The sequence below is a fragment of the Thalassophryne amazonica genome, chromosome 10 (genome assembly GCF_902500255.1).
Source record: "Thalassophryne amazonica chromosome 10, fThaAma1.1, whole genome shotgun sequence".
NCBI lineage: Eukaryota > Metazoa > Chordata > Actinopteri > Batrachoidiformes > Batrachoididae > Thalassophryne > Thalassophryne amazonica.
Window position 1 is genome coordinate 33,543,172 of NC_047112.1, and position 25,727 is coordinate 33,568,898.

General features: G+C 41.3%; 1 long non-coding RNA gene across 1 annotated transcript; it reads left to right on the top strand.

Annotated features, from left to right (window-relative positions):
- Positions 1-529: 529 nt before the first annotated feature.
- Positions 530-21,114, top strand: LOC117518567. The gene is made up of 3 exons (XR_004563024.1): positions 530-544; positions 4,321-4,327; positions 20,956-21,114. It is a non-coding gene; the product is annotated as an uncharacterized LOC117518567 (long non-coding RNA).
- The last annotated feature ends 4,613 nt before the right edge of the window (positions 21,115-25,727 follow it).

Consider the following 25,727-nt stretch of genomic DNA (forward strand, 5'->3'; position numbering starts at 1 on the left):
CACATCCATAACAAAGTAACATGACAGGAGTCAGGAGAAACACCATAAATATTACATAATTCCAATTTTAAACATTATTGTTTAACAATTTAATAGACATGGGGACGAATGAATTTTTAAATCTATTCAGTCTACTCCGAGGAACTCTGTACCTTCTCCCAGAAGGAAGGAGAGTGTACTCTGCGTGAAGAACATGAACTGAATCCATCAGTATCCTCTGAGCTGCTTTCAAAACAGACTCTTCATAGAGTGAACTGAGGGACTGATATTGTTTCTTTCCGATTATCTTCATTGCATCATCAATTTGTCTGTTAAGTTTCGTTTTAAATTGTACAGAAAGATTGCCGTACCAGGCAGTCATGCCATACCTAACTAGGCTCTCTAACACTGCCTGGTAAAACAACAACATAATTTTCTGATTGACTCCATACAAACGAAGTCTACGAAGGAAATAAAGTCTTTGATGGAATCGGGAGCACAAACTGTCCACATGTGCAGTCCAGCTGAAGGTATTGTCTATGTGCAGCCCCAAGTACTTGTATGAGTTGACCTGGTCAATGGGAATACCATGTATGACCACAGGAGTATGGTCCCCAACAGTCCTTGGATCCAGAATCATTTCCTTGGTTTTATTGACATTTAAAACCTAGTGGTTGTCATCACACCACTGCACAAAGTGTTTCACTTCAAGGAAGTACTTTGTTGGACTTGAATCTTTGTGCAGTAGGCTCAAAATAGCTGTATCATCAGAAAATTAAAAAACAAAGTTATTGCAGTAGTTATTTGTACAGTTATTAGTATAAAGAGTGAAGAGAACAGGAAAACTGACACATTTTGAGGTGATTCTGTCGCTTTAAGGACTTCCCACGGAGCGAGATGTCGCTCAGCGCTCTCAGCCGCCGTCGTCAGCCTGTTCAAGCTGAAAACCTCCACATTTCAGGCTCTATTGATCCAGGACGTCGTGAGAGAACAGAGAAGTTTCAGAAGAAGTCGGTTTCAGCATTTTATCCGGATATTCCACTGTTAAAGGAGATTTTTTTAATGAAAGACGTGCGGACGGGTCCGCGCGTCGGGACGCAGCCGGCGCGGTGCGGCGGCACAGGAAAAACACCTCCGTGTTGATAACCATTTGTAAAATCCAGGCGGCTTTTGATGGCTTTCAGTGGAGTGAGTATATGAGAAATTGTTTAACAGCAGGACATGTTCCAACTTGTCCTTAAGGCTTTCAACAGAGTTGTTTTTCCTGTGGCGGAGAGCCGACGCGCGGACCTGTCCGCACGTCTTTCATTAAAAAAATCTCCTTTAACAGTGGAATATCCGGATAAAATGCTGAAACCGACTTCTTCTGAAACTTCTCTTTTCTCTCACGACGTCCTGGATCAATAGAGCCTGAAATGTGGAGGTTTTCACCTTGAACAGGTTGACGACGGCGGCTGAGAGCGCTGAGCGACGTCTCGCACCGTGGGAAGTCCTTAAAGCGACAGAATCACCTCAAAATCTCTCATCAGCCGTTAAAATTTTCACTGAAAACCAGCTTAATTTTTCGAACCGTGTCCACTTCGATGTGTCTCACAGGTTTAGAAAAAATTTTGATCAAACAACGCGCCAGTCTCTCAGCAACTTCTCAGACAAAGGAATTCCGACGAGGGGCTGGACGACTCCTCCCACAAAGAGTGCTCACAGGCGAATGACGTCACCAACAGGCGTGGAAAAACTCACGCATGTGCACGAGGGTTCAAGCATGTCTGACGTAAAAACATATGAATGAAATCCATATAGTTTTTGAAAAAAGTAAAAAGGGCCGTTGCTTTATTGACAGACCTCGTATAGCGCCAAATCACAACAAACAGTTGCCCCAAGGTGCTTTATATTGTAAGGCAAGGCCATACAATAATTACGTAAAAATAGTAGAGCATGATGTCAGTATTTCATTGAATAAAGTGACAGACAAAGCTGTTTCTTCAGCTTTGTAAAAACTTTGTAACTCTTAGAATGGCCCAAGCAGTGGGTCACCCCTCTGAGTCTGGTCTGCTTGGGGTTTCTTCCTCAAATCTTCAGATGGAGTTTTTCCTTACCGCTGTCCCCTGTGTGCTTGCTCTAGGTGTTGGTAAGGTTAGACCTTACTTGTGTGAAGCACTTTGAGGCGGTTTTGCTGTGATTTGGTGCTATATAAATTAAATAAATTAAATTTAATTAAATTGAGAGATGAATCCAGAATACTGCAAATTTGGAGCCAAAGGCAGATCATAGTTTGTTTTTTTTTACTTTAATTTGTTGCAAAGAAAATGAAACCTGACAATTACTACCAACATCACACTGTGCACTCGTGATAAGTTTTAAAAGGAAAACAAAGAGACCAAAAAACAAACAAACATATGGGCATATTGATAACCCTTATGATGACAATAGGAGATAATAAAAGCAAGCAACTCCCCCAACCATGTTTAGACATATTTCTTCTTTTGTGTGTGTATGTATATCTATCTATCTATCTATCTATCTATCTATCTATCTATCTATCTATCTATCTATCTATCTATCTATCTATCTATCTATCTATCTATCTATCTATCTATCTATCTATCTATCTATCTATCTATCTATCTGTGTATGTGTGTGTCATAATTGTTTTTTTTTTTGTTACATTGTGATGAAATATGTGAAATAACAATAAAGTGGTCAGCCTTCATAAATGTAATTTATAAAATTTTGATATTAAAAAGAACAACAAAAAATCCAGTGTTTTACAGCTTTACAGTGACTAGCATGGGGTTAATTTGGGAGGGGGTTGGGGGTTGGGATGATTTACAAAAATATGGAATTACATTTGTATACACAGTCCCTCCATTTTCACAGGCCATAAGTAATTGGACAAACTAAAAGGATTATATTGTTCATGGAAATCGTTATTTTAATGGGCAGTTTTCTGCAGAGACAAGTCTGGGGTCAACACTTGAACATTTCCCAGTTACTAAATATGTCTTGGAAAGAATCCTTGTAGCTGTTGCATGGACTTTGTTGTTGTTTTGCTTACTGTTAACTTTGTGAAAGTGGGGTAGCTTTTTATGGAATGCAAGGATTGATGTATTGACAGGACAATTCCAGCAAATGTTAATGGTGTCTGTAGGCTATTCTGAATTGTAATGAGCTGTTTGTAATAAGCTCAGTCAATCTGGCAAAGAAGGGAGCTATATTTGCTCTCTCTCTCTCTCTCTCTCTCTCTCTCTCTCTCTCTCTCTCTCTCTCTCTCTCTCTCTCTCTCTCTCTCTCTGTCAGTGGTTGAATAGACCTCAGTACATTCACAGCCACTCACCACACAAGCTACAGTACAGCACATTTTTAAGAAAGGTATTGAACAATTTTTATGGCAGAAACTTCAGGAGCAGTCATATAATATGTATGGTACATTACTTACAGCACCTCCTTGCATCACTGACTCCTTCAGCCATTCCCCGCTGACCAATGCTTAGCTGCAGATAAGTGATGGAATTTTATGAAACAGCTTGAGAATGTAACATTTGAATGGATGGAGGAACATTAACATGAGCCTCATGAGCAAACAACATTTTTTTATTCTTCAACTTTTCAATCACATCTCTGTTTTACAAACTGCTTCACATTGTGGGCCTGATTTACTACAGGGTTGCTTGTGTTAAAATGTGCAAACAGCACAGGCAAGGCTGATTTACTAACAGAGCTCACTTGGACTGCATATTTCAAAGGTCCAAAATAGTGGATAATGTCCATTTTGTGCATTTGCCTACATGAAAATGTAATTTGGGGTTTGTCCAACTGAGTGCACAAAATTGTGGAAGAAAACATCCAACACAGTTCATCAAGGCCAAAGGGAAATTTAACCGGTGGTGACAGTGTCTGTATTTTGTGACTTTGAAACTTTGACGTTACCTTATCATGCTTGACAGACTCATTCACTCACGCATCTTCAACTGCTTACTCCAATTAAGGGTCATAGAGCGTGAGGCGGGGTACCACTCTGGACAGGACACCAGTATGTCGCAGGGCCACATATAGACAAACAATCACATTCACACCCGCACCTACAGACAGAGGTGGGACAAAGTCACTGTCAAGTCAATCTCAAATCATCAATCTGCAAGTCCCAAGCCAAGTCTCAAGTCAGCTTGCAAACAATTGAGACTTGAGAGTGACTTGACGGTGACTTCATCCCACCTCTGTCTACAGACAATTTAAAGTTTCCAATTTACTTAACTTGCATGTCTTTGGATGTGGAAGGAAGCCAGAGCACCCAGAGCAAACCCAGGCAAACACAGGGAGAACACGCAAACTCCACACAGAAAGGCCACAGGTGTGAATCGAACCCATGACCCTCTTGCTGTGAGGCAACAGTGCTAACCACTAATCCACCGTGCTGCCCTGCTTGGCAGACTGCTGCTCCAAAATGTTGTTCCAGCAACACAAAGACTGCTGCCTCCTTATACACAAGATTAAAAAATATGTAACTCACTGTCAACATCGAGCATATCTAAAGAGTTAATGTTTACTTTGTGCTTGTTTCTTTTAGAATAAATGCTTCCATATGTAACAGGTGGACCACAGTATAGTTTGGTGCAGCTCACGATAAGTGTCACTGATGTGTCACGCTGTGTCACTTAAATAAACACAGTGCACTCAGGACAGAGGTGGAAAACCCCGGTTTCAATGAGTAAAAGTCCAACCACATATTTGTTCCATCCACCCACTAAACCAGCTAATTCTAATTAGTTCAACTCCTCAAGCAGATAGAGGAGCTAATCAGTGAAATCACCTCTTTTAGGCGCACAAATAGAAACAATACATGGTAGGACTTTTACTCACTGAAGCCAGGGTTTCCCGCCTCTGGTATAGCCAGCTGTGCCTGCAGCGCGGACACAGACAGCTGTGCATCATTCCATACAGACTGCGAGCTATGTGTTCCACCGGCAAAACGTAGGGTACTAATTAAGCCGATTGCTTAAATACCGCTGATGGAACAATAATTTTCTGAAATGGGAGATTTTCTTTTTTTTTTAAATTGCCGGCATGTGGCGTGCTCAGTTATGTGGCAGCGTTTGTGCATGACAAAGCACAGGGCGCATCGCTGTTTTAATTTTATTTTGCACTTATGGCCTTTAACATGCACAAAATCCTAATTTACATACTGCTGTGTCACGTAACCACACACTAGACTGTATTTACATTGTTTGGCACATGCGCACTGAGCACTCTGCAAGTCACTCATGTAGAATGCTGTGGGGAGCAGTGCCTTTAAATGCGGGTGTACGTCCTCCATGTAAATACACAACTGAATCTATGGGTAACACTGTGACAAATGCCTGTAACTTGCCCAAAGAAAGGTGGACAAAGTCCCTTAAATGTGTCCCATGTGTGACAATCAGAGCAATAAGACAATATTAAATAGGTAACATTGGCTCCGTCAGTTGTAGTTCCTGTACGCATGTATTTTTGTCACAGCTTTATTCGTAAAAATCATTCAGTATTACAACAGTAAAAATAGCTTATGTGAAACTACATTTAGTATCTTGATTCAAATGTGCTTCGCACAAACAATAGCTGTGTTTTGGAGGAATGCTGGAAAAACAGTGGACTTTTCCACCAGGAAGCATTGTCAGAGAGATCGCAAAACACTATAAAATGCAACATTCCATTCATTCTTCAAAAAACATTAAAATGCACTGTTCTAGTCATCATGAAAAGAAAACACCAACTCGGTATTTTCAAGCATTTAGAAACAGTAAAATGTGCACTGAAAGCAGAAGAACCTCTGGCTGAGGGCACACTTTACTTTCCTTTTGAGGTGAGTTGCCAGGTCTTCAGTTCATAAACCAGCCTGTTAGGAGGCAAGCTGGATTAAGCCATTTCATCCCATTTTATCACTTTTTTGGATCGTGGGCAATCACAGTACAACAGCACCCTGTGGAATAAGCTGCGAGAGGCAGTACTCATACATGTTTAGGACGAATAGGTAATTTACGCCCTCATGCCGACAGCGGAAGTGGGAGCTCACGCTTAGTCATGCAAGATTTACACTACTGAGCATGCACAATGAGGATGTAACAATAGTCTGTTATACATTTAGTACAACCCCTGGCAATAATTATGGAATCACTGACCTCGGAGGATGTTCATTCAGTTGTTTAATTTTGTAGAAAAAAAGCAGATCACAGACATGACACAAAACTAAAGTCATTTCAAATGGCAACTTTCTGGCTTTAAGAAACTCTATAAGAAATCAGGAAAAATAATTGGGGCAGTCAGTAACGGTTACTTTTTTAGACCAAGCAGAGGGAAAAAAATATGGACTCACTGAATTCTGAGGAATAAATTATGGAATCACCCTGTAAATTTTCATCCCAAAAACTAACACCTGCATGAAATCAGATCTGCTTGTTAGTCTGCATCTAAAAAGGAGTGATCACACCTTGGAGAGCTGTTGCACCAAGTGGACTGACATGAATCATGGCTCCAACACGAGAGATGTCAATTGAAACAAAGGAGAGGATTATCAAACTCTTAAAAGAGGGTAAATCATCACGCAATGTTGCAAAAGATGTTGGTTGTTCACAGTCAGCTGTGTCTAAACTCTGGACCAAATACAAACAACATGGGAAGGTTGTTAAAGGCAAACATACTGGTAGACCAAGGAAGACATCAAAGCGTCAAAACAGAAAACTTAAAGCAGTATGTCTCAAAAATCGAAAATGCACAACAAAACAAATGAGGAAAGAATGGGAGGAAACTGGAGTCAACGTCTGTGACCGAACTATAAGAAACCGCCTAAAGGAAATGGGATTTACATACAGAAAAGCTAAACGAAAGCCATCATTAACACCTAAACAGAAAAAACAAGGTTACAATGGGCTAAGGAAAAGCAATCGTGGACTGTGGATGACTGGATGAAAGTCATATTCAGTGATGAATCTCGAATCTGCATTGGTCAAGGTGATGATGCTGGAACTTTTGTTTGGTGCCGTTCCAATGAGATTTATAAAGATGACTGCCTGAAGAGAACATGTACATTTCCACAGTCATTGATGATATGGGGCTGCATGTCAGGTAAAGGCACTGGGGAGATGGCTGTCATTACATCATCAATAAATGCACAAGTTTACGTTGATATTTTGGACACTTTTCTTATCCCATCAATTGAAAGGATGTTTGGGGATGATGAAATCATTTTTCAAGATGATAATGCATCTTGCCATAGAACAAAAACTGTGAAAACATTCCTTGCAAAAAGACACATAGGGTCAATGTCATGGCCTGCAAATAGTCCGGATCTTAATCCAATTGAAAATCTTTGGTGGAAGTTGAAGAAAATGGTCCATGACAAGGCTCCAACCTGCAAAGCTGATCTGGCAACAGCAATCAGAGAAAGTTGGAGCCAGATTGATGAAGAGTACTGTTTGTCACTCATCAAGTCCATGCCTGAGAGACTGCAAGCTGTTATAAAAGCCAGAAGTGGTGCAACAAAATACTAGTGATGTGTTGGAGCGTTCTTTTGTTTTTCATGATTCCATAATTTATTCCTTAGAATTGAGTGATTCCATATTTTTTTCCCTCTGCTGGGTCTAAAAAAGTAACCGTTACTGACTGCCACAAATTTTTTTCCTGATTTCTTATAGTGTTTCTTAAAGCCAGAAAGTTGCCATTTGAAATGACTTTAGTTTTGTGTCATGTCTGTGATCTGCTTTTTTCTACAAAATTAAACAACTGAATGAACATCCTCCGAGGCCGGTGATTCCATAATTTTTGCCAGGGGTTGTATTAGTAAATCACTTGGAAATAATTATCTTCACCCCAATGTGCAAAAGTTTGGATTGCCCATCTAATTTAGTTGTTATCTGGGATCTTACTAAATACAATACATTCCAAGGGAAAAAGACGGGTGTCACTAAAATGCTTTTAGTAATGTACATGTTTACCTATGACCTTTCAGTTTGTTGGGTATATCAAATACTTACAATATGACAGAAGAAGAAACTTTTATTTTTCAAGTGTTTTTCCCCCAAAGTGCAACATTTTAACAAAAGTGGGTCTGAAAGCTTTGCAACAACTCAGCCGTTAGTGGTGATCCATCACGCTTTAAAATTTATAGCAGCAATAAATACTGTCTCAAGATAACAAAGTGACATTGAAAGATGTTCCAAATCAATGCTTTTTTCTGCAATGAAATCACAACTACAACTCAAAGGCTACTTTGGCAAATAACAAAACACATAATGTCTTGCTCTCACAGGCTGTACTTGCAACAGACTTTTGACTTTTTCAGCCAAGCTGAAGCTCATCATCACTTGATGTTCCTTGGAAAAGCCTAATGATGTTCTTTGGATGCTTGTTTCTCTACCACACTGAGATGCCCTTGGATGGTTATTTCTGGAAAACAACAACAACAACAACAACAAAAACATACACACAATGTTTTCACAACGCACATGTGTGGCCACATAATTAAATAATGATGGAACCTCTGCAAAAGAACCAAAAGCACACTACACCAACATTAAATTAAACTTGTGTCACGTAATGCTGAGCAGAGCAACATCTTTCACAAATATGATCTTTTTCTGTGCTTTTAATTTGAAGTACTTAAACTACATTATCTGAAGTGAAACACAAAATGACTCAGTGTCAAATATATACCAGACACATATAAAATATCTTGAAGTTGGCAGATCTGCAAAAGAAAAAATGTAGGTGACATATATAATATTAAACTCAAAAAAGCCAGTAGGGTAAGTACCGAAGACAGCACTTTCAAGAACATTAAAGGCCCTTCCGTGATGACCTGTGGTGTGTAATCTATAGCAAATAGTGCATGTGCCATTGGGGTGTGTCCAACTCCCCTTTGCTAATTAATTTATGTAAATGATGTAATTTGAGCACAAAGTAAAGAACAGGGCACAAAGTGGTTGTAATTAATCTGTCAATTATGTCATCTGTGTTCCTTTATGAGACATGTTTGCATGAATCTGGTGCATTGCTATTTAATGGCAGATTCAAATGACATAACTGAGATGTTTTCTGGTGGGGGAGCAGATCTGTGCATATCGCATCAGATGATGCAGAAGATCAATTATTGGAGCAGCATCCACCAGAACTCCCTAAGGTGAAGCAGCTGAGTTCCTCTTGCTGCAAAACTCTTCCTCCTCCTTCATTTCTATTTGCCTGAAACCCCCTGTACTTGTACTGTAACTGAGCGTATTCACATGATAGCTATTTCAGACACATAATGATTGTCCCATCAATGATAATTAAAAACTATGAATAATTATGCTGTGTTCTGCCAGTGGAATGCACAGAGAATGGATTGATTCCACGCTTACAGAGTTCCGACATGGCGCTCTTGAACTCTGCGTTCTAAAAACATTGACGAGGAGTATGGGAAAAAAAAAAACAGAATAGTGCGGACCCTTAATAGCTTCTGTTAAACCTACAATCCGAAGATTCTGGCTTCTGCTGTGTCCCTCCAGGTCTGCCATCTTGGATTTTTAACCACTTGTCTTTTTGGAGTCCACAGTAGTCAAGTACTCAGCCTTGAGCTGGTCCAAACGCTGATCAAAATCAGTGTTCGCAAATTCAACAGAATTAATGTGTAAACCATGGTCACAGACTGCAGATTGGACACTGTCCAGCTTGGATGACAGATTTTCAAAGGAAGGCTTAAAGTCTGCAGACAGTGCAGCTCTGTGGTCTTCCAGCAGAAGGCTAATCTCTGCCATCGTTACAGGTGCAGCAAGTGGTGAAGTTCATCAGTCTTGTTCGGACTTACTTTTAGACTTGGACATTTTGCAGTTGATCAGAAAGCGGTAAATATGAAAAATAAAAATAAAACTGGGATTCCAAGCAAAAAGTGTGAGGTTTCACAAGGTAAAAAACTGAATAGTACAGTGGAGCGAGCTGCATATGCATCTACTCTCTAAATGTCATACCAGAAGTCCCTGTCATTTCTAATTTAAGATGGAATTCATGTAAACAGTGGAGATTGCAAATGTTCTGAGTACTGTTGAATTTCTATACAAATTGTTTTCAAATAAAAGTTTCCAGCCATCAACATCAATTTAGCATAGATTGCTCCTGCTACAAGCTTTGATTTATAGGCCACTTGAAGTCGTTGCCCGAACAGAAGAAGGTAGATATTTTCTCAGCAGAAAAAGACACCTGCTGAATTCACAACAATGGAGAATTACTTTGGTGATGAGGATGTCTGCTGTCAAAACCATGGCTGATGGGGTTTAAAACTTCATGGGCTCCTTTGTACACTGACTTGGAATTATGACACCTTTACAGAAAGAAGTATGCACGTGCATAAAAATCCAACAATGGGCAAAAAACCTAGAATGAGAATTATTGTATGTAATTAATGTGACACTGCATGTTTATTTCAATTCGTACTTAACATCTGCACCTGATAAAGATGGATCTGAAGGTTTAAGAGTATTATTAAAAATGCCTTTTTTTTAACAAGCATTTCTCAAGAAAAAGCAGTTGCATGTCATTTAGAGCTTCTTAAGGTAAGCTGTCAATTGTTTCTAATAATGTAGAAAACACATTGTCATGTGGAGCATTTAAATGAGTCAGTAAAAAACAAACAAACAAAAAAAAAAACCAGAAGGAGAGCACATAAGTATTGCAGTCACCAGTAGAAATGTGTGATACAGTTTAATTGTTGCAGAACTTGTCATGGAAATGGAGGTTTATGTATAGTTTGCAGCCATGGCATTTTTATTTATTTGATAGGTTGGTTGTTTATTTATTTATATTATGGTATTGAATGAATGTATTATAAATGTACGTTATAAGTTGTAGCTGGAACTCCCTCATCATGTCAGGTTAAACTGCTGTATGCAATGCGTCTGACAGAAACACAAAACAGTACATGTGGTTCTGCACAACACAATTTTTGTTCCTGGCTTCTAAGTGTTATATTTCAACTGCTTATGTCTAAAGTCTATGGAAAAATGGCTACATTCAGCACAAACTTTGATTTTATTTTTTTTAACGTTCTAGAAAGTTCTAAAAGTTTCTTGAAATTTCTACATAATTCTGGAAACTTCTAGAAAATTCTGGACAGTTCTAGCAGTTAAAGAATATTCTAGAAGACTACTCAGTAGTAGTGAAGGCGAATCGAGAATATTCTTGAAAATAGACAAATTTCAAAATATCATTGTCCTGATCACAGAAGCAAAGTTTCTGTGGAATAACAGCTATTTTCTATTTATTTAAGGCATAACAGGTTAGGAAAACACACTGTGTACCCAGGAACAAAACAAAAATAAAAAATTTGTTACATAGTCCACTCGTGAAAGAAAATTATAATATATACCAAAGTCAGTAACAAAATCACAATGTTGCAGCTTGATGCTTTTTTTTAAAACTAATCATGTCTGTGCGCATTACAAATTCATGTGATGAAGAACAGGAATATGTGTAAGATATAAATCTTGCAACAGGATACAGGCAAAATTGGTGTTAAATTGAATTCTTAGTCTGCGTGCCACATCCATATGGAACTAAATCAAGGCCTGTAATCTGAAAGTAAAAAAAGATTGAAAAAATAAATTTTGAAACTGAAAATTAAAGTTTTATAATCTGAAAATAAAAAACAATTAAAAAAATAAATTTTGAAACTGAAAATTCAATGTTTGTTTTTGATTCAACTCTAATTTTTTTGATCAAATAATTTATTTTCATTCATATTTCTTTTTTTCACCTTCAGATCTTTTTTCGCTTTCAGATCTTATTTTTTCAGTTTCAAACTTTTGGCCCCGTTCTGGCGTGGGAGGGCGTGGCTTCGATTGAGAGGGGCGTGGAATTGTGAGTGACAGGAGAGCAATCAGTCCTCACATGATGTTGCTTTCAGGAAATGTGGGTACTTTGATAGATAATGACTCTGCTCCCGTCTCCATTGTTTATTTACTACGCGGCTGGCGCGTGAAAGAAAATAGAGAGAATGAAAGCTTATTATGAGGCTTTAAACCCTCGAGATAAAGCTGTTTACTGTGATCGATGTGTAACAGTTGGTTCAGTGGATCCATATGTTGTACCGGATAATACCCATGCCAGAACAGGGCCAAAAGTTTGAAACTGAAAAAATAAGATCTGAAAGTGAAAAAAGATCTGAAGGTGAAAAAAGAAATATGAATGAAAATAAATTATTTGATCAAAAAAATTACAGAGCTGAATCAAAAATGTATTTAAACTGAAAAATTTATATCTTACACTTATTTTTATTTTGATAATACTTTTTAAATGATTAGAAAATTCAAGAACAAACATTGAATTTTCAGTTTCAAAATTTATTTTTTCAATCTTTTTTATTTTCAGATTACAAAACTTTAATTTTCAGTTTCAAAATGTATTTTTTCAATCTTTTTTTATTTTCAGATTACAAAACTTTTGGCCTTGATTTAGCTCCATACATCCAATGCCACCTCAGATCATCAGAAGTCTGAACAAAGGTTTGTATGTAAAATGTAAGTGAAAGAACAACAAATCTATCATGCAGTTTTTGGAACCTGCTGCAGATTCTGGAGCTTCTGAAAATGCTCATAAATTTGTATAAGCTGTCAGAATGTACACATTACACTACTATTATTTTAACAAGATTTGGATGCTTTGGAGAAATGTCTCTTTAGTTTAAACCACAGCACAGATTATTATCTTAACATACAGGTAAGTCCAAAAATATGTAATCTTTCCTCTGTACACGACCATAATGGGGTCAAAAAGAAACAGTCATGATGTGCTTATTGTGTAGACGTTCTGCTTTCATTTAGGGTGCTAATCAAAATATCACCGTATTTTCTGGCTGTCAGTTGTATGAGAGCATAATTCGCACATGTTCAAGAAGTGTGTCTTTAGGAGGGCATATCTATACAGTATATGTCACACCAGAGTATTGCCAGTTCTAAAATTTTGGATTTTTGTGCATTGTTGAAGTGTACTTTTTGTTACTGGTATTTATTCTTTTATTATTAGAGTTTGCCTCTCCAGGAACCTTCACCTTATCGTGGTGGAGAGGTTTGTGTGCCCCTGTGAACCTGAGAGCTAAGTTTTCTGGAGCCTTTGTGCCCCTGGTAGAGTCTCCCATGGCAAATTGGTCTCAGGTGAGGGGCTAAACTAAGAATAGATCACAAAGACTCCATGGAAAAATGAGGCAGAGGAAATGTGACCGGGCCCAAAGAAGCCTGGAGCCCCCAGCTATTGTCAGGCCTGGATAGAGAGCCCGTCAGAAAGTGCCTGCTGCCACGAAGCCTGGCCAGACACAGGCCAAAAAAGCAATATGGACTTTCCATATCCACCCTGTGGGCTCCCCACCCGAAGGGGGAATGACTGGGGTCAGGTGTGCTGTCCCATGGGTGGCAGTGAAAGTCAAGGGCCTCAACAGATCAGACATGGGGGCCAGAGGCAAGCTCTGGGATGTGGAACATCACCTTGCTGTGGGGGAAGGAACTGGCAGTTGTGCAGGAGGTGGAGCACTACCAGTTACATCTGGTGCGCCTTGCCTCCACACAGCCTTAGCTCCGGAACCACTCTCCTTGATAGGGGTTGGACCTTATTGTTCTCTGGAGTTGCCCAGGGCGTGAGGTGCTGGGCAGGTGTGGAGATACGAGTCACCGGCTGACCACCGCTACATTGGAGTTTACCACAGTAGATAAGAGGGTCGTGTCCCTGCGCCTTCGGGAGGTGGGGGGTGGGGGGATGCTCTCTGTCTGTTGTTTGTGCATATGCACCGAACAGCAGTTCTTGGAGTCCTGCATGGGGCTCCAGTGGAGGACTTCATTTTTCTGCTGCTGGACTTCAGCGCACACTTGGTCAATGACAAGACACCTGAAGAAGTGTTATTGGGGGAACAGCCTCCTTGAGCTAAACCTGAGTGGTCGTTTGTTATTGGACTGTGCTAGTCATGGACTGTACATAACAAGCATCATGTCTGAACATAAGGATGCTCATAAGTGTACATGGTGATAGAGTACCCTAGGGTCGATGATCAATTTTGTGATCGTACCATTTGATCTGAGGCCGCATGTTCTGGACACTTGGCTGAAGAGAGGGGCAGGGCTATCAACTGATCACCATCTGGTGGTAAGTTGAATCAGATAGTGGGGGAGGACTTTTGACAGACCTGCAGAGCTTTTCTGGCATCTCTGTGGAGGTTGGGTGCATTGAACCAGAATGGGCTATGTTCAAAACGTCCATTGCTGAAGTTGCAGTGGGGAGCTGTGGCTCGAAGGTCTTAGGTGCCTCAAGGGGCTGCAACCCCAATACTGTGGTGGACACCGATGGTCAGAGAAGCTGTTCGACTAAAGAAGGATTTGTAGTAGAGGCAGAGCTGGAAGCTGATGGGGGGATCATCATCAATTTCATTGAGGTCACTGAGGTATTCGAATAACTCCGTAGAGGCAAAGCCACGGGGGTTGATGAAATCTGTCCAGAAATGCTGAAGGCTCTGGGTGTGGTGGGACTGTCTAGAATGAGACATTGTGTGGAGGCCTGGGACAGTGCCTAAGGAGTGTCAAAGTAAGGTGGTGGTCTCCATACTTAAAAAAGGGGGACCAGAGAGTATTGAGTGAGGGGGTCTCTTTTTAGGGCCATCCAATCTCTGTACTCACAAAGCAAGAGCTGTGTTCGGGTTCTCAACAGTAAGTCAGAATCATTTCCAGTGAGGGTTGGCATCTGCCAGGGCTGTGCCTTGTCACCAATCTTGTTTGTGATATTCATGGACAGCATATCAAGGCATAGTTGAGGGGAGGAGGGTCTTCAGTTTGGTGGGCTCAGGGTCTCATCACAGCTTTTTGCAGATGATGTGGTCGTGTTGGCTTCATTGGCCTGTGACCTCCAACAGTCACTGGGTCAGTTTGCAGCTGAGTGTGAAGCAGCTGGAATGAGCATCAGCACCTTTAAATCTTGGGCCATGGTTCTCAGCAGGAAACCAATGGATTTCCTACTCCGGGTAGGGAATGAGGTCTTGCACCAAGTGAAGGAGTTCAAGTACCTCAGGGTCTTGTTCGTGAGTGAGGGGGAAAAGGAGCATGAGATTGGCCCCTCAAATTTATGCAGTTTTTGCAAAATTTGTTTGCAAAATAAAAAAAAAAACAGCTGAATTGAGCAGTGCAGTCTTGTTTGACGATGGGCGCCCTAATGGGTTAAAATATGATGCACATGCCAGGCTGTCCCTGGAAGTGGTCAAATCCTGCAATATCACGCAGGGATTCAGACGAGACTGCACTTCCCTATTAGAGTCCATCTGGGGTAAATTCATTTGACTGGACATGATTTGGAAAGGCACACACCCATCTACATATAAGGTCCCACAGTTGACAGTTTCATGTCAGCGCAAAAAACAATTGTCTGAATTGTCTAGACCCCTGAGACAGAATTGTCGAGGCCCAAATCTGGAGAAGGGTACAAATACATTTCTGTTGCTTTGACGGTCCCAATGAACACATTGACCTCTGGCAACTGTAAATGGAAGAAGTTTGGATCCACTGGGACTCTTCCTATAGCTGGCCACCCATCTAAACTGAGCGATCGGGGGAGAAGGGCCTTAGTCAGGAAGCCAATGGTCAGTTTGTCAGAGCTCCAGCATTCCTCTGTGAAGACAGGAGAACCTTCCAGAGAACCTTCCAGAAGTCAGGGTTGAGGCAAAGATGAATGCAGCAATGTACAGAGACATCCTGGATGAAAACCTGCTCCAGAGCACTCTTGACCTCAGACTGGTGCGATGGTTCATCTTTCAGAAGGACAGTGACCCTAAGCACACAGCCAAAATATCAAAGGAGTGGCTTCAGGACAACTCTGTGAATGTCTTTGAGTGGCCCAGCCAGAGCTCAGACCTGAATCCAATTGAAAATCTCTGAAGAGATCTGAAAATGATTTTGCACCAACACACCCCATCCAACCTGATGGAGCTTGAGAGATTCTGCAAAGAGGAGTGGGCAAAACTGCCCAAAGGTAGGTACGCCAAGCTTGTGGCATCATATTCCAGAAGACTTGAGGCTGTAATTGTCGCAAAAGGTGCATCAACAAAGTATTGAGCAAAGGGTGTAAATATTTGTGTACATATGATTTCTTAATTTTGTATTTTTAATAAATTTGCTAAAATAAAAAAAAACTTTTTTATGTTGTCATTATGGGATGTTGTGAGTAGCATTCTGAGAGAAAAATTAATTTACTTCATTGTGGAATAAGGTTGTAACCTAACACAATGTGGAAAAAGTCAAGCGCTGGGAATAGTTTCCAGATGCACTGTATAATCTCTTCCCAAGCTACCCTGTTGTTTGTTTTGAAATGAGAGAAATGGCAAAGGGAGGGGAAGAAAAAAGACCAAAGAAACAAATGGACCCATCTCCTTCCTAAAGCGTTGTTTTTCCAGCTCATTTATCAAAGGCAGGAGGAGAAGAATTCCTTTTGATTGGCTGATTACAAAAAACATTCATCACTGGCTGACGTATCCTCCACCAGTTTGACACTGCCATTTTGGATAATTTGTTAAGGATGACAAAGAGGTCACTGTTGCCTTGGCTACTTGTTGACCTTCTGTTATGAGAAAATTAATTTTCTATCTGAAACAGATATATAAGGTCCTGTCATAACACCTAGATAAATTTTGCACCTTCAAATCTTTCTTTTGGCTCTCCTTCTCCAACATGTTTTGAAGTCTTTCTTGTTTTGTTCAATGGTTAGATTTGCTTTATTTGGAGATCTGTGTGTGTGTGTGTGTGTGTGTGTCCGTGTGCGTGTGTGTGTGTGTGTGTGCGTGTGTGTCCGTGTGCGTTTGTTGCTCTCTACCTCCTTGAATTATCCCTCTTCTCTCTGTGTGCGTTAAAATGTCCTCTGGTGTCAGCCAACCATTTCTGATCCATTTGTAAGATTTACAGCCAATTTTCCCCCATCATCCCTGCTTCGTTTCAATCCCTCCATCATCCTTTTCTTTATTTTCCCTCCATTGGAAACTGAATTGTCTGTTTTTCCCACCAAGGCACAGACGAAGCTCCCACACTCTGGCAATTTTTTCTACTTTTTCTTCTTAACTTAGATCATAGGCTTTTAGCTTGTACTTTTTGGGGGTGGGGGGTGGGGGGGAGTGATAATATTCTCCCGCTGGTTGTTAGGCCACAAGGAAGATCTACAAATCCACACTGTCAGTGCATCCATGCCTCAGTCACACTACCTTATGCTCAGAAACTGGGGAAAAAAAAAATTGGTGGATTTGCATCAAACTTGAACTGGCCATCCCAAAGGAGTCCTCTAAGGGCCCCTTGGCACATAACACGATTTAAGCTGACTAGTGCATGAAGGAGGAATTGCATGCCATTCGTAAAAAATCTGAGCTGCTTCCAACACCTCGTACACGTGTCGCTACAACTATGAAAGACAGAGTGTGCCCTGTGAGAGCCCATTCGATCCCTTTCACGGCAGGTGTTGGCCAAATTCCAGGTGTCACACATGAACATCTAACACCGCTCACCTGACACTTAGAAAATGTGTGGCCATTCGCGCTGTCAGCATGAAAACAGTCAGCAGACAATCACAAATTTGTCTAAGTGTTCCCACAACTGTGGCTTTGCAAAAAGCAACACACTACCTGTATACACATTTACATAACAAATAACTAAAAAAAAAAAGATCAGCTAACAGATAGTGACACGTTGGTGTGTGCGCTGAACTGATAGGGGTGTGTCTACCAACTGCAGCAACTGTTGAGATCTCTGGTTCTGGACGTCCCAGGTGGGGAACACGTACCATGTTTGGACGGACATGAATTTACAACTGTCCACTGTGACGCATGTGTGTCTGCTTGCTGTCCTCACGTGGACACACATAAAAACATATATCGCTGTTGCGACGGGCTGCAGTAAGTGAGCGCACGACAAACTCATTGATAGGCTGCTCCAGGTGAAATGGACCATCAGATCATAACAAGCAGAAGGCGATCTGAATGTCATGTCACCCACGTGAGCTCTATTCCACATGATGTGGTGTCTGTCCTGCGGGCCGCTGTCCACAGAACACATTTCAGGCCAGACACGTGCGCTGGGCCGGCTGGACACACCGGGCCAGCAGATGTGGACATGATTAGAGTGCATGAACTGCTTCATTCATGTCATCTCATGACTATATGTCTGTGACCATGGGTCATCTACAGAGGAACAGATGGTTCATACTTGTGTAGACTGCTTGATAAGAGGGATTCAGTAAAATGTGGTGTTTTTATGGTGTGTGGTTTTATTTTTTTTAAATACGTATATCTCCTTGTTGATTTCCAGCCTAGTCTCACGTTTTTTTTCGTGCTTCCGTGATGAAATGAGTCAAATTTTCGTGACAATAGCTTTTTTTTAAGATTCAAGATTCAAAGATTTATTGTCATATGCACAATATAGAACATGAACATGTTCCCTGCACAGTGAAATGTGTCTACTGCATTTAACCCAATCCTAATTGCCAGTAGGAGCAGAAGTCGCCATTAGGTGCCCGGGGACCAGCTCTAGATGTACATCCCTGCCTTGGTCAACAGCAGGGCTGAGCAAACCAACACCGACCCATAACAAACAACACACACACAACACACAACACATGGACCGGCCCGGTACATAAAACATATATATGAAAGCAAAACACGAGGGAAAAGGAGAAAAAAAAAACCCTCATAGCTGCTGCATTACACAGCAGCAATGAGGAAAAAAATCCCCATCAGCACAGAAAAACAATAATCACAGAGACAAAAACAAGGACACAGGACAACAACCGAGATTTGAAAGGACCAGTTTATCAGAACACTCCGGAGGCAGCCTGTTTGGCGCCGTCAACGGCCTTGTCCGACAATCCTGGAGGGGGAGGGAGCAGCCCTGTGCAGTCTGAGCAGTCCTGAACAGTTCTAACAGAGCTGGAGAAGCTGAGGGGAGGGGGGAAGACCAGGGAGCGAGGCTTAAGTGTTGATCTTCTGAGGAGGTTTTATCACAGCAACCTTGAAGTGCAGCTGTATTTGGGGAAGCCAAATGAATAGCCAGATTAGCAGACGCCTGAAAGATTCCACAGTTCTGAGGACAGAGTGGCTCTCGATGCATCTGAATGTAGAATGTGGTCTTCACAGACGGTCATAGCGGGTTTCCAGGGCCGCAATCCTGCTCGAGATGTTTTCCAACGCGCGGTTAACCCCCGCCGACTGCGCAGCCACTGCCTTCCCAATCGAATTAATCATGTAGGGCAGCCTGGAAGGACCAATCAAAGCTGCTTCCACTTTCTTGATTTTCCGGTAAACCAGCAAACTCACGGTAAACCACTCACTTTTTTGAACAGAGTATTGATTATGATGATAAGCTGATCAAATTTTATTCGATTTTCACTCAGTTTGAACAGGACCTCGCAGATGAGTGTATCTTAATCAATCGATCAATCAGTATTTATTTGTATAGCCCTTTACAGAAGCCAGATGGTGTCCAAAGTTTTTTACAGTAAAATAAAGGAACAAGAATTCATCAAAATAAAAGCAAACATTCAGTAGAATTAAAAAGACACAAAACATGTCACAGCACCACTGAATATTAAAAGCCAGTTTAAATAAATAAGGCTTGAGGTTTGATTTTAAAAGTGCTCGGTCAGAAATAGTATGTAAATCAGGAGGTAACTTGTTCACAGTCTGGGTCCAGCTACTGCAAAAACCAACCTGGGCTCACGGCAAGTCGTGATTCAGCAGCACGAAATATACAATAATTTATTGGTTTGTGATATTGTGACAAAAAGCGCCTCATTTTCGTCACGGCAGCATGAATTCATTCTAATTAATTCCGTGATGGTTGCACGAAATTAAAAGTGAAGCAGGGGAGTCAGGGGTGGTTATGGTTAGGGTGGGGGGAAAGAGTAAGATTAGGTTTTGGTTAAGGTTAGGGTTGGGGGTAGGAGTAGGGTTAGGAATAGTGAGTTTAAAAAAAACCTGTCATGAAAATTTGACTCATTTTGTCACGGGAGCATGAAAAACAAAAAAAAAACGTGAGACTGGGCTGGTAAAAATACAATCACCCCAAAGTTTAGATTCTGGCCTCAGAATATTTAAATAAAGTTGACCAGTCCACCATAATGCCCTACTGTAAGTGCGTAGAGTTAAAATTTCAGACAAGTAGGATGGTGCAAGGCCATTAATTGCTTTGAAAACAAACATTCAAATCTTAAAATCAGTTCTATAACGAACCAGCCAGTCGAGTGAGTAAAGTACAGGCGCAATATGCTCACATCTGGAAGTGTTCGTTAACAGATGAGCAGCAGCATTTTGCACAAATTGGAGGCATGCAAGAGAAGACTGGTGAACACCAGCATAAAGGTCATTACAGTAATCAAGCCTGGAACTGATGAAAGCATTTTCCATCTCAAGATCACGTCTACTTAGGAAAGGCTTTACATTAGCCAGAAGACAAAGCTGGAAAAAAAACTTGCTGTGACAACAGAGTTTATCTGTTGATCAAACCTCAAATAGCTGTCAAATATAACTCAAATTCTTAACAGCTGGTTTTAAATAATTAGCCAGAACACCAAAGTCTGACGGTACAACATTCGGCATGCCAGAATGTCCAAACACAATTGTCTCTGTTTTACTGTCATTCAGGTAAAGGAAATTTTGAGACAGCCACTGATTTACATCATGAATACAGTCAAACAATGAATTCAAAGCATTGCTTTGATGAGTCCTCGTAGGCAGAGAGATTTGTAGATCATCTGCATAACAATGAAGACAGGTTGTGCTCGGCTATAATTGACCCCAACTGCAACATGTACAATAAAAATAGAATAGGGCCAAGAATAGAACCCTGTGACACTCCGCAACAAAGAGGAGCAATTGATGAGGAGAAGTCACCAATCATAATGGAAAAAACTCCTCTCAGCCAAATACAATTTAAACCACTTAAGTTTAGTCCCATGAATGCCAACAAGATGTTCCAGTGTCAAAGGCTGCTGTGAGATCCTACAGAACCAACACAGCATGATTCCCTGCATCCACAGACAGTGATGTCATTATGCACTTTCAAAAGTGCTGACTCAGTGCTGTGTCGTGATCTAAATCCAGATTGGAATTTTTCAAGGATGTGATTGTTTTCTAAAAATGACTGCAACTGTATAAAAACAATCTTTTCTAAAACCTTAGAGGGGAATGACAGATGTGAGACAGGTCTGAAATTGGATAAAACTGTTCCGCTGAGGTGAGGTTTTTTAAGAAGGGGTCCAGCCACAGCATGTTTAAAGCAGTTGGAACAGACCCTGAACAAAGACAAGTGTTGATAAAAGTTAGTAGATATGACCCAACAGTAATAAAAATGTCTTTCAGCACCTTAGCTGGAACAACATCTAAAGGACATCTTGTAGGTTTTGTGTGTTTCACTACTTCATGAAGGGATGAAAGAGAGATGGGCTCAAACTGCTCGAGCACAGCAGAATGTGCAAGAGTAACAGACAGTTCAACATTACATTTATGATTAGCATTCTGTCTGACTGATGACGGATCTCAGATAATTAAAATTTGAGCATGCTCAGGTTTCATAAGACTCTCTCAGGAGCAGAGTGTTTACTGTAATTTAACATCCCCTGGTATTCAAGCATTCATTGCTTCATTTTCTGCTGCTCATCCTAGTCCAGGTTGCAGTGCCAGTAGAACAAGCAGCTCATCCCATAATTCTCTATTCTTGGTCAAGCCCTGTAACTCTTCCTGGGGGGGATCCAGAGGTATTCCCAAACCAGCTGGGAAACATCATCCCTCCAGTGTGTCTTGGTTCTTCCCCAGGGGCCTCCTCCCAGTTGAATGTGCCTGGATGATCTTCCAAGGGAGTCAACTGAGGGACATCCTCACCAGATGCCCAAACCACCTCAGCTGGCTCCTTCTGATGCAAAGAAGCAGTGGTTCTACTCAGAGTCCCATCTTGGATATTCAAGCTTCTCACCCTGTCCCTGAGTGCAAGCCCAGATACCCATAGCAGGAAGACCCTTCATGATTGACACAAAAATGGAGTCACAAGCTTGTGTGTGTGTGTGTGTGTGTGTGTGTGTGTATGTATGCATGTGTGGCTTCACCACCAACATGGTGTGGTCTTCTTCAGAGCGTGGACAGCAAAACTGCCAGAATTCTATTTATTCATAACCTGAGATAGTAGTGGGGTTTGGTCAGCAACAAGGCTGTTTTTGTTTGTTTGTGGTTTTTGTTTTATTTTTGTTATTTTCCAAATACAGTATCAGAAGACAAAACATTCATTCATTCATTCATCTTCTATCGCTTAGTCCATTTAAGGGTCGCGGGGGGCTGGAGCCTATCCCAGCAGCCATAGAGCGCGAGGCGGGGTACACCCAGGACAGGACGCCAGTCTGTCGCAGGGCCACAAACAGACAAACAAACACAGACACACCCACACACACACCTACGGACAATTTAAAGATTCCAATCCACCTAACCCGCATGTCTTTGGATGTGGGAGGAAACCCGGAGCACCCGGAGGAAACCCACGCAAACACAGGGAGAACATGCAAACTCCACACAGAAAGGCCACAGGAATTGAACCCACAACCTTCTCGCTGTGAGGCAACAGTGCTAACCACTAAGCCACCGTGCTGCCCAAGACAAAACATATTTCAGTGAATATCTCTGAATTGAGCTCAGAAACCAGCTCTAAGCCAAGTGAATACCGTGGTACAATTACTCTGCACACCTGTGTGCGTTCTTGTTCTACATTACTGTGTTTATAAGTCCTTCTTGGGTGCTCCTCCTTGCCTTCACACCTCTTGCTCTCCATCAGCCTCCTTTGTCTGTATTTCTACTGTGGTGCTGGCAGGACGTACAGACAGATGTGGCAGCTTATGTGGCACTAACAGGCTTGAAGCAGAGGGCTGACTGTGCCCGCTCAGCCTGATTACAAGTCACCTCTGTGTTCATAAACAGACAAATACTGCCATCAGCGTGAGAGCGGAGAAGGATGGAGAGTTTTGTGTCATTTACTCTCGTCCATGAAGCAGGTTGTGCCATCTGCCATGTTCTGTCACTGCTGCATCATTAGAGGGCCAATGACCACGCAGCCTGCTGACCTGAACGAACTAATGAATTGTTGGGTGGAATTTCATAGTGATGACTGAGTATGAATACATGATGCACACAGCTTAAAAAAAAAAAAAAATCACATCTGTACAAGCTTGAATGCTTTGACTACTGGATAAATGACTTAGTCATAAGTGCACAACCTGCTTTGATTGAATTTTTACTGTTGGATACGTTTGGATTTTAAATTCATAGGCAAGCAATTCTCTCTCTGTATATGTAGAAACTAATCTGCTACTGAAAGATTTAAGTCTATGAGACACATCCAAATGATTAGGCAAGGTAAGCAGGCCCGAAATGAGTAAAACTGGACTATATTTATTTTGCAAGCATTTAGAGCAGTGTAACATTATATCTTACCATTTTTGCTCGGGGTTGTCACAACAGATTGTGTATGGATCTGCATGTTGAATTGGCACAAACTTTATGCTGATTTTCCTGAGTGAACAACTTCACATGTACATACATTGGGGACCTTTGTCTCAGGAGGCAAGAGCACTGCCTGTGCATGTGTTTTAAATTATTTTTTACTTATTACAAGAACAAAAATATTCCTCCACAAACAACAGGGTCAATAAAAATAATAAACAAAAAAGAAAAATAATAAGTAATTAACATCAAAGAAGGTGAATACAAAATGTGGAGTCAGAGGTCACCAGTATGGGTGCCAAAATTTGGGCTGATTAGCCGAGAGTGCATACATACAATTCAGCCCACGCCAGTCCATATAAGCCCCTCCGAAGAGCCCAAGCCCTTTTATTCCCAATGTTGTCCAAAAAGGGGTTCCAAATGTTGAAAAATCTGAGGGGCTTGTCCTTCAGCCAAAAGGGATAAAATACAAGATGCTTCTGATCCAAAATGAAATTGTAGGAACAGAATCTGAAATCCAGTGGAGGAAAATACATCTCCTAGCACCAAACAGTAGCCCCTGAAGCAACGTCAGTGAGAAGAGAGCAAGATTCAATGCAGTAGACTGAACCCCTAATAAAATGGACTGGATTAGCACTTTTCCATCTATATCAGAAGCTCAAAGCACTGTACAGTAATGTCTCACATTCACCCCCACACAACGATGTCAGGGTGCTGCTATGCAAGATGCTCACTACACACCAGGAGCAACTTAGGGATTAAGACCATTAGACCAAAGGCCATTAGTGATTTTCTGTCTAGACGGGAGTTTGAACCAAGGATTCTCTGATCTCAAGACCACTGCTTAACAACTAGACCATCACCTCCCCATCCTACATAGAAAATAGTTTCTTCATAAAAATACCATCAATTTCCCTACGAAAAGAGGGCATTCAAAAACAGTGAAAATGTGGACCTTTACCAATTTTGCACGTTACAGTATTCTGAAAATAGAGGATTGCACTTGTTACGTAACACTGGGATAATTTAAAGCTGATAAATAATCCTGAATTGTAATTCCCTGGCTTTATTAGTAAATAAACAACCTGGCCAACTCTGTCACACACTGTCACAAACTTTTTATTCACCCCAGGAACACAAAGAAGTCTGGCACCCTGCGAACACAAGGCCCGAGCTGGTACGTAGGGCTCAACCAGGTCATCCAGGTAGGGAGGTGCCAGTCCGTGAACAATTTTATAGGCCAGTAAGAGAACCTTAAAATCTGAATAATCAGAAATAGCCTGTGTGGTTTTGACTTTGTTTTATTATTATTATTATTATTACACTCTTCGTTTGAACAGCAGGTGGAACAGCAGGGGGGACTGTGGACCGTGGAGGAGGCAAACAAATGTAATGCCTTCTTCAATCAGTTTAACCAGCCTATGATCCCCCCACCCATACCACAGCCCCCTCTCCCTCTCTCTCTTCCCTCAATGAGCCTCCCCTCCTCACAACCTCCTCCCTGCATAGTTGTGGACCAGGTCAGGAAGGAACTGAGGAAGCTCCAGCACACACAAATGTTAAAGACCTGCACTTTTGAACTGGGCGAGCCACTACAACATATCTTTAACCTTAGCCTACAGCTAGGGAGAGTGTCCACTTTATGAAAGACATCCTGCATCATTCCAGTTCCGGAAAAGATCAGGCCCAGAGAGCTGAATGACTACCGACCAGTGGCACTCACATCATACCTTATTATAAAGACACTGGGGCAGCTCTTCCTCAACATTCTCAGGCCCCAGGTACAACATGCTCAGGACCCTCTATAATTTGCCTGTCGTCCGGATGTTAGTGTAGAGGATGCTATCTTGTATCTCATGCATCGAGCCCACTCATACCTGGATAAAGGACGTGGCACATTTAGGATCCTTTTTTAGACTTTTGTAGTGGCTTTAATACCATCCAGCCCCTTAGGCTTCAGGACAAACTGACGAGGATGCGAGTGGACCCCTGATTCATGCGTTTGTCTCTTCTAGATTGGACTACCCATTGGACTGCCATATCCTATTTTCTGGTTTACTGCAGTCTAGCATTAGGGGTCTCCAATTGGTTCAAAATGTTGCTGCCAGAGTTTGACACAAAGCAGAAAGTTTGACCACATTACACCCATTTTGGCATCTCTCCACTGTCTTCGTGTCCCAGTGAGATCAGATTTTAAGGTTCTTCTACTAGCCTATAAAATTGTTCACGGACTGGCACCTCTCTACCTAGCTGACCTAATTAAACCCTA